Source organism: Euphorbia lathyris, chromosome 5, assembly GCF_963576675.1.
Source record: "Euphorbia lathyris chromosome 5, ddEupLath1.1, whole genome shotgun sequence".
Lineage (NCBI taxonomy): Eukaryota > Viridiplantae > Streptophyta > Magnoliopsida > Malpighiales > Euphorbiaceae > Euphorbia > Euphorbia lathyris.
Window position 1 is genome coordinate 75,147,636 of NC_088914.1, and position 14,212 is coordinate 75,161,847.

At 35.5% G+C, this 14,212-nt stretch overlaps 1 non-coding gene across 1 annotated transcript; it reads left to right on the top strand.

The window, feature by feature from the left end:
* The first annotated feature begins 9,995 nt into the window (after nucleotides 1-9,995).
* On the top strand, nucleotides 9,996-10,156 carry LOC136231672 (U1 spliceosomal RNA). Its single transcript, XR_010690042.1, has one exon. It is a non-coding gene; the product is annotated as a U1 spliceosomal RNA (small nuclear RNA).
* The last annotated feature ends 4,056 nt before the right edge of the window (nucleotides 10,157-14,212 follow it).

A 14,212-nucleotide genomic window follows, 5' to 3' on the forward strand; every position in this document is an offset into this window, starting at 1 on the left:
GAATAAATAGATAGAGACAAGCAACCTAACAACATACTTACCTAGACCGGGTCAATCGGTCATCAAAATGGCTTATGGGGTAAGGGAGTGAACTCAATTGCACAAAGGAGGGGTGTTGCTTTAAGGTCTCCCCAATTAGGAGAGACAATGCCATATAGTGGGGACATGCATTCGCGCAACCCCTAGCCATAAATTGCTTTAAGGTCTCCCCAATTGATTGTTGTTTATTCTTGCGGGTTAGCGGTTTGACAATGAAAATCGTCGTCAATGGGGCAGGGTTAATATTAGCAACTAACTTGTACACTGCTCCTATTCATGATTCTGGAATGCCTGCCTCCATATTCACAATGTTGGTATAGTGAATGATGATATTGAGAAGGGAAATCTCATTTTCACAAATTTCCTATAAATACATTCTATCTCCTCCTCTAATTCTCCAATGCTTGATCCTATTACTTGCACTTTTTTAACAACGCTTTTCACATTTACAAGTTTAGCCCTCTCCATTTTATGATATTATAATGAATACCATGCACTAAATTGTATATTGTATATCAATGAATTAATTGCATGCATATGATGACCAAATTATGTCTAACTTTGAGTTCTCGAATTTCTTAATGACGTTGCTCAACTTCAGTGTGGATTCCAAGTAAGGTTCAAGTATCTAGGAGCTGTAGAGATGCACTCAATGCATTGCCAACACATTCCTTTTTTCCTTCCACGTCTTCAAACCAATTAATTTTTTTTTATGGCTGCTCAAGTTGTGACCTAGTTGTATAATAAGCGAAATATCTTATAAAGAAAAATGATGCACAAAACATACAGAAAGATTAATTACTAATGTACAAAGCAATTCACTCAATCTGCCAAGTTTATTTTGTTTTCCCTTTTTTCAGAATTATGGAGAAACACAAAACCATACATTCAATGTTTTGTAATTGAAATTAGACTAAAATATATGACATAATCAATTACTACGAAGAAAGCAGAAAGCAACATATATTTTTCAAAAGTAAGACTAGAAAGATGTATTGTATTTATTTTCCCTCAGTTGTTAACAGGCCAGCACATGTGAATGATGCTGCACATTATGACACAATGTAGTGAATCTCATATTGCAAATAAGTGGAAATTATAAAAGGAGTGAATAAATAAATATAAAGGACTAAGCAACTTTACAATATACTTACCTGGACGGGGTCAATAGGCAGGGCCGGTCCTGAGCTATGAATTGAGAGGCGCCTGCCCAGGGTCCATAATAGTAAGGGGCCCAAAAAATAATTTTATAGTGTATATATAAATAAAGAGATGTATATATAACATTAGATCTGATTGATTTAGTTGGTATAAAGGGTTGCTTAATGATTCCATTTTAACTTTAGGTTGAAGATTCAGACCTCATTCTTCCCATTTTAATTAGGAAAAAATACAAAAATAAACATTCTGAAAAGAGTTAATTTTATCTTTATATTTATTTTCTCTCTTTTCTCTCTCCTCTTTGTTAATTTCTTTCTAAAATCAAGTAATTGCAATTATACTATAATCAGTATACCATACCAATAATTTAATATGATGTTGAATCTGAATTAAAAAAAATGGAAAATCGTGACGTAGAATAAGAATCCATTTCTATAGTAAATCGTGTATCAATGTTTATTTTAAAGCAATTCATAACTCCACTCTTTGTCTATCATGCAGCCTCTCGATCCCTCGTCGTCATCCAAATTCCAACTGATGTTGCCTTAGATACACCTCAGACTTTGCCTACATCAAAGGCGCCATACCCATAATCACTATAACAGAAAATTGTGTTAAAGGCTGTACTATTTGTTTGGAGGAATGAATTTCAACGGTGAAAGTAGTGAGATGCCGTGTAAACACCGGTTTCATTCCTCTTAAATTTTCCCCATCATTATCATTATTATTATTATTAGGGACAAGGTGCAAAAATGCTCCTAAAGTTGAATATTACCCCTAAGGTTAAAAATGGTACAATTAAGCACCTAACATTGTCAAATTAGTCCAATTTTACACACTCTTGACAGATTCCTAACTCTGTTACAAGTTCTGATCCCCTAATTTAGAGGGGTTTCATGGAATGATTAAAAAAATGATATTAATTAAAAGCCAATCTCATAAAAAACCTCTCCTCGCATCATCTGAAAATCGCGGAAACAAAGAATCCCAAGAACCCTGGAAATTCTAAAATCCATTTTAATTTTAGTCAAAATAGAGGCATTTTAACCCAGAAAACAAGCAACAAAATAAAATTGAAGAAACTAAGATTCTATTATTATATGTCTCAAAACTGAGATTATCTGATATAAAATCACTAATACCAAAACTGTTTTCACTAATCATCTTCTCATTTTCAAAAAAAATCGAGTAACAAATCTTGATTAAAGCTTGATGAGCTTTCAAGTTCTTGTTCATGAACTGTTGAATCTGAGGCCAGGAATGCATATGATGTATCAACCAAGACTACATCTATGTCTTCCACTGATTTCTCATCTTCCTCAATTTTACTACTTTTAACACTAATCCATTCCTCATCCCAATTCAAACTCCATTCAGTATCGCATCCGGTCAAACACTTAATCCTCTCAGTTGGAGGATTTCGATTCAAAAGTTCGAATTTGATAAATGTTTAGCCACTTAGATCAGAGGAATGTAACTAGGCTGGGTTTTAATTTCTTACTCGTTTTGAATCATTGGAATGATCGCCACTTAGAACGTAACTTTTAACAGAGTTAGGAAATCTGGTAAGGGTGTGTAAAATTAGGGGATCAACGTTGCGTGCTTAATTGTACCATTTTTAACCTTAGCGGGGTGTTTGTTAGGAGGGATATAGGAGGTGAGATAGGGATAAAAAACACGAGATAAGTTATCCCGCGTTTGTTTGTGAGATAGAAGAGTGAGACAGATGAGGGATAAGTCTCTTATCCCTCAAATCCTATACCCAGGAACGGGTGGTATAAGGAGGTGGGATAAGCTCCTGCGATTTTAATAGGATGGAAAAGTCCATCTTATCCCTCAAATTAATGTTATGTAGTTTAAATAAGGTTAAAACAGTAAAATGTATTATTTTTATCCTTATCCCTATCCCACGTACCAAACATTGAATAATAATTCTCGAATTATATTTTTATCCTCATCCCAACTATTTATAGGGGTAATATAACGCTTGGTTGGCAAAGTTAAGGGTATTTTTAAACCTTATTATTATTATTATTATCCAATTTCAATTTTTTCTTAAATTTAAATGTCAATTCATTTCCAAAAAAAAAAAAAAAAATATCAATATGAAAAATAATATATTTATTTACTTTTTGCAATTTTACATGACATATATACTTGTTATTTTAGTAAGATATTTTTGTCCAACACGAGATTATTTTTTAGATTTGAATTCTCACATGTATATATGTATTTGATCTGATATAGATGAGAGAAAACATGACACAGGTTCGCATTGGAGAAAACACAATTCATCACTCAAGAGAGAATTTCATTAATTAATGATATTTGAAATTCACCAAACATTCTAATACTATGGGTAAAATTGCACCATTTTAGACGTTACAGCATATTTCTTTACCATATGGCGTAGAAAACACAAATATTTTATTAAGGTGTTGCACATCAAACTTGATTAGTAATTCAACAATGGTGAAAATTGCATTCCCATCTTTTGATTATTTTTGTTGTAAAATGGAGGCATGTCAATGGATTGAAATTCAAGTACCTTGTGCTCATGATGATAGAAAATCATTTGTACGGTATATATATGCTGATCTCAATTCGTACATATCAAACCATAATTATACAGACATTGTTTCATTTCAATGAAGTTTTCTTGCTCTCTTTCGGTTTGTTTCCTCATGCCGTTATCATTGTTGAATTTTTCCGCAGAGATTGTTCCATTCCTTTTATTTGAAATTTCTGTCTTGAACGAGTTGGGAAAGGTTGTATTCCTCCACTTTCTCCTTATATTTCTTATTCTTAGTTCAACTTCTTTCTTGACACCATGTAATGTAATTGATAAGGAGCATGATGCCTTGAGATTGCACAATTGCTCCTCAAATGCCGATGAAAAGAAAGCGGTGTTTACATTCTGCAAGCCAAAGTAAGCACTGTATATGTGCAGATGGTTGTGTCAAAGCCATTTGATTTTATAAGCTATTTATGGACATCTGTATATATTATCTGTCATGTTTCAGGTTTTGCAGGACTGTCTGATGCTTGTTTTGTGATTAAAGAGTTGTATAAATAAATATGCAAGACAGAAACATTGCAATTAGAGTTTTATATTTGCATCCATGCATTTCATCATTATTAATTGCTACAACTTCCTATGCATTAACCTGTGCATCATATGAATGAATTTGAGCAATAATTTATAATAGAAGGATAATTTGCGCAGCTTCCAATTCAATTTGATGCTGATTTCTCTGTCTATCAATAATTCCTGTGCCATTGTTTATAACTCATGGTTGCATATATTTTATTCATTTGGATCTCATTTCCTACAACTCATTCAAATAATGTAAGTATTATTGTGCATCAACCATTATAATATAATAATCATAATTTTCACAGATTCAAACTCAATATTCTGCAATTTGATGCTCATTTCTCTGTCTGTTAGCTATGAGACCAAGTCACCTAAATGTATATATTATAAATATATAGCAGACAATGGTGAGATATTGATGGATCTGTGACTCAAACAAGGAACATTACAGCTATTATACACTCTACGAATTCAGATGGTAGCTATCATCTCTCTTCCTTGTATATAACCAACTATTCAGTAGCTTAAACACCAATTTCATTTCTACATTCACATCCATCTTTATTAGCTTTATTTTCACCAACATAAAAATGGCTTCTTTCCATCTCCGTTCCATAAGTTTTCCCTCTAAATCCCATCCTCTAACTGAAAATCTCAAGGAGCAACTTGACAAATTCAAGAAATCAGAATCATCAATTGGCCAGAAGTTAGGTGGCCTGAAAGAGTTGTATGAATGTGTTGATGATTATCTCCAAACTTTCTCCAATGAGAAGCATAACCAATCTGTAGATCAGGCACTGAATGGATCAGTGAGAGTACTAGATATGTGCAGCACCACTAGAGATTTTCTCTCACATATGAAAGAATGCGTGCAGGGCCTAGAATCATCTCTTAGAAGAAGAAGATCGGATGCAAAATCCAGTTTAAATGAAGTTGATGAATATATGGTGGATAGAAAGAAACTGAATCAAGTCATTATCAAGTACATGAGGAAATTCAACAGACAGGACAAGAATTGCAGAACTACATCCTCCAACGATAACAGTGACATGATTAGCATGTTAAAAGATGCAGAAGAAATTGGTGTTACAGTATTTGAGTCCATCTTATCTTTTATTTCTCAGCCAAATGCCAATTCAAAGCTCTCTGGCTTCTCCATTATCTCTAAATTGTTGCAGTCAAAGAATTTATCATATCATGAGGAATTTGAAACCAATGAAGTGAAGAAGATTGACACACAATTGATGGTATTCAAGTCAAACAAAGATATGAATCAGATGCCAGAAATTTTGAATGGATTGGAGGAATTGGAGAAGAGCCTAGAAGAAGTAGAGGAAGAGGTAGATTGTGTGTATAGGCGCATTGGTGAAAACCAGAGTTTCCCTTCTTAACATTTTAAATCATTAGCTTTCATCACAACTTTTGTATAGAAAACAATTTTGTTCCTAAATGTATATATCATACACACCAGTATAGATATTAATATTCAAAACATTCCGTCAATTTGCTTTCTATCTTATTTCTGATTTACATTCGGTCAATCAGTAAAGAAATTGTATATATGCTAGAGTCTGAGACTAGCCATGCATTCAGATTTCTCACAAGATTTATTTTTCAAAAGCCAAAAAACCACAGTGGAATACTAATTGCAACATAACTGAACTTCTTAAATTACACTACGCCAAAACCCTCTTTAGATGACGGTTAAAAACCGTCGTCCCGCGAGATATAAATCTGTCACGGGGCTCGCTGCCGTCTATTGCACCTTCAGACGACGGTCAGGTTCTGTCATGTTTCGTCATCACACATGACATTAGCCTATTTTCTTACTGTCATCTTACCCTTGTTACGATGCAGCTTATTTATTACTGCCATCACCTTTAATGTCATCACATGACATTCTAACAATTAAAACGGCCAGGTTAGCGTGTGGAAAATTCGCATATTTAATTTGAGATGACAGTTCGTATAATAATTTCTGCCGTTATAGCCTGTTTAGATGACACAAGTCTTAATCAATCACGTCAAAGGATTTTTTTCATATGATAGAAACATTTATTTTAATGTCTTTTTATTGCTGTTTAGATGACATTTTTAAAAATTAAAATGTCACTTTATGCCTTCTTATTCGTTTGAATTTCTGGTTTTTATACCTGAATACAGAAACATTCTAAAATATGAAGATTAAATTTTGTATATCAATGGTTTTAATTTTATTGGAGACCAATACTCATAATATGTTTATATTTGTGCCTAACGTCAATCCATATCTTGAATAAATAATACATTTCTGAATTAAAACACAAAAATAATAATCAATCTTCCATAAGTCAATCCATATTTTGGCCTAATAATTAGGCTTATAATCCCAAAGGTCTTGGTATCTGCAAAAGCCAAGCAAGTCATTAATATTACACACATCCCTAAACTCAGTAGTAATTACGCTACCCTTCCCCTTTCACAGCCTTTCACTTACCACAATCATATCACTATAAATATATGCATCATCATTCAGAATCATACCTTCAACAAACAGAAAACTTACCAACAATGGATCCCCTTGTTGAAACTCCAGGAGACATAATTGCTGACTTGGATAAGTTGTACATGGAGAACCCAGAGTGGCTTCTGGCCATCAATGGTACGTATGTCAATCCATAGTTGTTCTGTAACCCTTCTTGGTTTCTTCTGTGTATTTCTAATGATTCTTCTTGGATGATAACGTACAGGTCATCTCAATGGTAACTTCTTCACATGGTCGATCAGGATGAAAGGCCCCCAATACACCCCATATGAAAGGGGTGTATTTGAAATCAGATCAGCTACCCTCCAGATTTCCCAAACAGACCTGCAAGAGTAATATTAACTCAGATTAGTAAGATATAATCACCTACATGAAACATACACTAATAAATCTCTCCTCTTATTCTCAGTTTTGCTTCCGGAATAGGATATAGCATCCTAACGTGGCTCCTCAGGGGTTGATTCAACTTCCCCGTATCCTTAATAACCATCGCTTTTCCACTGCCACGGTATAATGCAACCATTTATCTATTTCATTTGATAAACATACAACATCATATTTTTGTTCTAATTATTCTATGCATTTTGTAGTGTCTGTGGCACCTATATGATCTACTTCTACAGCCCCACAGTGAGGAGCCATATCATGGGCAAGAAGCAGTTGCTGAGCAATACCGCAGCAACATGGAAGAGTATGAGGGGATCGCCCGTATATGGACCGAGGAGTATGCAAAGTGGATATAAGGGTGTCCAAATCTCCTAAACTATCTTGGCTAAGAGAAAGGAGAATCGGAAGGCAATGTGAGCTCCAAATGTGGTTCTCATTCCAATTCCAAATTTCCTTTCTATAGTCAAAATAGTTAAGGAGCTTTGGACCTTTAATTCCCCCCATTTTGTAATATAACGTAGAGCTTTGTGCTCCTAAACTGACCCTTTTATAATGCTCCTTCCACTTGGTAATGAGGGTTATGATGCTGTCACCACAAGGGACTCTGTTTGTGCTGAATATGAAGGGTGTTCAAATCTCCTAAGCTGTATTGGCTAAGTGAAAGGAGAATTGAAAGGCAATGTGATATCCAAATGTGGTTCTCATTCCAATTCAATATTTCCTTTCACTAGTCAAAACAGCTAAGGAACTTTGGACTGTCAATTACAACCGAAAGGCAACACTCATCCCCCCCTTTTGTAATATAACATAGAGCTTTGCTATTCAGTTTGTATGTATGTGCAAGTAGACTAAAATGGCCCTTTTACAATGCTCATTCCACTTGGGTTGTACTCGTGGTACTCTAAACTTGGTAATGAGGTTTATGATGCTGTCAAAACAAGGGACTCTGTTTGTGCTGAATGCATCATAAACCTATCACCATGTTTAATGTTGTTGTTACGATATCAAACCGAGTGGAAAGGAACATAGTAAGAGTATGGCCAATGCACATACATAACCCTTTTATGTAGAGCTTGTTATTCAGTTCGTATGTATATGTATATTAATCTATCTAATCAAAGCATATATTATCATTTGCAAGCCATATCAGTACATGCAATTAGCCTAAATTTACCTTTTAATACATGCTTCATACATGCTCAATGACCCTTTTACAATGTTCCTCTAATACTTGATGCATGAGTAATAAGCTACATGCCCAAATGAACAATCGTACACATACTCATATAGAACCTCAAACATAAACATCAACAGAACGTCAAACATAAACATGTTTCATACACATACACATACTCAATCACTTCTAGCAGTATAACTCATAGGTGTAAGAGTAGTGCCAATCACAATGAACATTCAAAGCTTTAGAGTATGCCTAATCAGCCACATGCTTAATGATCATTCATACATAAACTCTATGAGTCCTAGCTTCCTAAATAGTTATATCTAACCAATCAGTTCATACCAATCATTTCATCATCACCCCAACATCATACATATATGTAATCGTTCAGTTCAAACCTACATAACAATATATATACTAAATCAGGCTAGTTTCCTAAATCAATGAGTTATAGGTTCCAAAACAGTACATCAAACATACACAATCACTTCTAAAGGTATGACCAATCAGTTCAAACCAACATAACATTAATATATATTCAGTAAGTTAAAGAAATCTTCCCATATGCTAAAGGCATGAACCGATTGACAATCTCTTCAGTCAGCCTTCCCATGTACTGAAGCATTCTTACTATCCATGCAAATAGTGTTCAAATAAAAAGGAATCAAATGAGTTCATACCATCTGCTGTATCAGGCACTGTCTTGCCCTAGATTAAAAAAGATAAAGACCCAAGCTTTACAGCAGTGAATCTAAATACAATAAAATCAGTGTAACTAAGCGAGAGATCTAAACCTTTCAACGATAGGTCTGAAAATCACAAGATCCTTATACCAGCTGTTGAAATCGACATACACCAAAGTAAATCAGATGAGGAAAAGATAGAGTAAGGAACAATGATACTCTAATACATCAAGAAACGAAGAAAATATGGCTTACCAGTATCGTGTTTCGAGCTCACCCAGTGATTGCATGTCCAAATCAACCATGGAGATAGAGAGGGATGAGAGGGATGAAGCTTGTGTAACCTAAACTGGGGTTTGGGATTGAGAGACGGTTTATATATCAGCTGAAATTTCAGTCAAATGATATAGAGCGCCTAAAATTTGGTATGGCTGCATAAGTGAAATTTCATTTGCCGCTTTTTTGTTTTCGGCATACAATGACATTCATTTATTAGAAGTGTCATCTGTAGAGTGCATCAAATTTAAAGAAAACGCGCATTTTCTTTGGATGACAGGATTCTGTAATCGTAATGTCATCTGAGAATCGAGCGCATTTTTTATTTCGCCTTCAGATGACATACAGTTAAAATACTATCACGAAAAATATTCAGACGACATGAAAACAAATGTCTGTCATGTATCTTGTGTCATGTGAAAGGGAAAATAGCATAGTTTTATGTGATATTTATACGATAGAGTTTATCTTTCTTTCACTTTTCTCCGAATTTCAAAGAAACACTTGTCATAATCGAGCAACTTTAAACAAAACAAAAAGCAACACATGTGAATGATGAAAGAAGGTAGTGAATCCCACATTGTGAGTTGGTGGAAGTGATAAGGAGGAGTAAGAGAATAAATAAAAAGGACCAAGTAACATTATAACATACTTACCTGGACAGGGTCAATGGGTGATCATGAAGGCCTATGGCCTAAAGTAGTGTCTTCCATTGCACAAATGAGGGGTACTTCTCTACGGTCTCCCCAAGTGGGAGCTCCTATCTCATTATTTATTGCTTTGGGGGCCTGCGTTCGCGCAGCCCCTGTTAAATATATTTCCAGACAATTAAATTGTATACATGATTTGAACTTCAATCGACTTGAATAAATGTTTTGTTGAATGTTCTGAGTTTTCTTGCTTGTCTATTTTCAGTTGTGAGCGAGTACAAACAATCTCTAGTGTGAAGACTTAAATGAGGAGAATAGAAACATACATATGGAGGTGCACTTCTAGTGCCTCGTTCTTGTGTTGGATTTTACTTTCTTCTTTATTGCATTACATGTCTCAAGAAACTTGTGTGCATGTTATTAGGGGTGGTAAAAGAGTTGATGTTTCAATATATGATATTGTAGTTGGAAACGTAATTCCTCTAAACATCAGTGACCATGTGGGTACTTCTCATTTGTGATATGGTTTTTACAATTTCTACATGTGTTGATAGTCGCTCTCTTCCCATTGATGAATCTAGCATGACTGGAAAAGCAAGATCATAAGGGTTCTTTGCATATTCTATTTTGAGTCATAATTCTGTAGGGGTACTCAGTGGTGAATATAGGATTACTCGGTTGGGGGGGCCAATTTTACACGTGCGTTTACAATTTTTTTTTTTGCTAAATCGAACTTGCTCAATTTTTTTTGTATATATGCGTGTTATAATTTGAATGGTCAAGAACCAATTTTTAAGTATTAATGTATAATTTCTCAAAATTGGATTTAGGGAGGGCCGAACAGGTAAAAAAAATTAAAATTTTTTATATGAGAGGGCCTAGCAGGCCAATAAAAATTAATAATTTGGATTTAAGGAGGAATTAATAGGCAAAAAAAATTAGAAATTGGGATTTAGGGAATACTTAATAGGTCCAAAATATTGAAATTTTGAATTTTGGACCATTTTGGGAGGCTAATTCAACACCCCGATATTTTTTTGAGATAGGGGGCTCGAAACTACCTGGGGTCAAGATGGTTCCGGCGGCCGGAGGGGCCCAAACCCACCCTGTCTACGCCCCTCGGGGTACTCATTTCATAAGTGCTATTTTTGCAGGTTTACAAGAATTCCAGGAAACCAATTCTAATGTTTGGCTCCAAAGTAGCGGATGGTAGTAGCGTTATGGTGGTATAGTTACTTTTTCCCCCTTGTGTAGAGTACTATGCGCATAATAAGACACTTGTTTTTTGATTCTTAAATGCTAGGTAATATAGTTAGTTCCTCTAATTTCAAGGGAAACGATGGAGATAGTGTGAGGTACAATAGGAGTATATACAAATTCTCTTTTGTAGTTATGTTATGGTGAATTTATTTTATTATTTACATTTTTAGTTCAAATAATATTATTAATGAGGAGAAATGTCATTATAAAAATTTGAAACACTTCAATGAGAATCTGGGTTTGGTGGTTGAACCGTCTTCCTCGGATATTCATAGTGCAATTTTCAGTATGTCTGCGGATAGTGCTCCTAGTCCGGATGGCTTTGGTGGGATATTCTATCATATGTTCTGGGACATTAATTATCGGACACGATGTTTGCAGTATGGTTAAAGAGTTCTTCAGAACGGGATGCGTTTTACCTGGGCTAAATTCCAGCCTAATGGCTCTTCTCCCAAAGTCCATTAGTGCTGATAGGATCGACAATTTTAGACTCATTGTCATAAGCAACTTCAATTATAAAATCATCACTAAAATTCTTGCTGATCGACTTAATCGTAAGGTTCGAAATTTTCTCTGGACTGGTTGCACAAACATGAAGAAGTTAATCACGGTTCTGTGGCGTATCTATTGCCATTCGACTGCCTCGGGCGGGCTTGGGATCAAGGATTTTGCTGGTTTTAACCATGCCCTTCTCGACAAGTTAGCCCGGGATTTAATACAGGAGCAATCCGTAATCTTGCTACTAAGAACACGCTTCATGGCCCCTTCTAGTATCCCCCGATTGCAGCTAACACCCTCCACGATCTGGTCTTCCTATAAGGCAGTATTCATGACTCTGCTCTCCTAGACGCGATGGTGGATTGGTAGGACTTTTACTTTAAATTTCTGGACTGACTATTGGGTTAAGTCGTTGGTAGCAAATCAATTAGGCATGTCAGTAGCCGATCATCGTTGTAAATTCAACTGTCTTGAGGAATTCTTCAATGGGGATTACTGAACCGGCATATCCCATCTTCTGCCTGTAATACAACATAATATTACCAATATCTGCCGGGGATGGGATAAACATGATGTCTGTATTTAGGAGACCTCAGATTCCAAAAAATTCACACCGAGGGGTTTTTATGACAGCTGCCACAAGCTCCCAGGCGTTATATGGAGGAATTTCATCTTGGGGAGCCATATCCTGCCTTCACGATCTGTCACCTACTGGAAATTAATTTACAATCGTTTGGCCACCCAGGATAATCTTCAACTCCGAGGCACTATTCTAGTTTCACCGTGTATTCTTTGCAAACAGGCAGCCGAATCAGCAATTCACCTCTTTATTTAATGCACACCTTTGCCGCCTTTGGCGTTATCTCTGCACTGCATTCGGAGTCAACCTTAATCTCTCAGGTACCATTTCTTATTTTCTCTGCCAATTAATGGGTTTTCGCTTTGGTAAGCAGGTCTGTCTCCTATAGCAAGGCACGATGGTGAATTGTTTTTAGCTAATTTGGTGAACTCAGAATCTTGCCTTGTTCAAATCCGAGCTTCCTACAATCCAAAATGCAGTGACAAAGTTAAAGATTTTGACCCGGGAAATTGAAAAACAGCGTCGTGGCTGTGTTGGAAATTAGGCTAAGGTATAGCAGCGGAAATATAAAATTTTTAACCTATTTCCATTTAACCACAAGATCCGTTAACCGTTATTTCATATAAAGAAGGATAAGTAGAAATACCTTTTAGAAGTTCTATCTACCGTTGCAAACGAAGTGCCCACAACTTCAAAAGAGGTAGAAACTGTCTACCAATCTGCCCCTGTCCGAAACAGACCTTCCAGACTTCCGAACGACAATCCCTTTGGTGAAAACGTGGAAGCATATGTCTAGAAGCTCCTGTCCAAAAATCGCGACGATCCGACGGTTCAATCTCCGGGAATCCGTGAAATCGTGAACTGACCTGATGTAGGAGTAGTAAAACCAATTTCTCCCTTTTGTTTGTTTTTCTTCTTCGAGTTCCCAAACACGAAATAAAACACGGGAGGATTAATTTGGAATCAACCGTTGAATAGCAACCAAAGTAGATTGCCTCTAACTAATCAACACAAGATCAAGGATAAAAGAAATAGATGAAAATCAATTGATCAAACGAAGCCGTAGAGAAATCTCGTCCTCGAACTAGGGGTGTCGAATTTTCTCTCTCTTGGACTAGGTGAATTTCGAAAATCACAAGTAGGGTATGGCTTGCTTAGATATCGAAAATCTCAAGGGAAGGGGTATTTATAATCTCTTGTATCTAATCCATAGTTAGATAGAATTAGGTTACTGAATAGGAATTCCATTCGGAATAGAATTCATAATTATTATCTCACTATATATCTAATATATTAAGGACAATAATAATAACCTTATTGGATAATAATAGGAGTATATTAATCTAATTAAAACTCCTAACTTAATTATCTCTTAATTAATTTAATTCATATTCCTAATCTAATTAGGATTAACAAAATCAAATTAATTATTCATGTATATCACTACATGAATTTCGACCCCCTTATGTCCATGGGCCTTATTGGGCTCAATTGGGCTTCTATCAATTAATTAACATCTATCTCTCTTTTAGGTTCCAAGTCTTATGTGTGATCCATTAGGTTCTTATTGCTTCTAGCCGTATGCAACGTTATTAAATTAATTTTCAAAGAATTATATTTAATCTTTGCATAACGGAATGATGTACAGAGAATGTGATTAGCAAGTCCGTAATCATTCCCCCAGAGCTATAAGAAGACAGGTTGATTCTGTCGTTAACCTTTCCGTATTAGTTACAGTATAATTCGATCCTTTATCAACTACATCCTTGAACTGAATCTTATGACTATGGGTGATGTCAAGTCACATATAGCGAGACGTTCGTTTTACTTGTACAGGCCGAGTCAACTCAAAATGATAGGTTAAGTGAAATCTGTAT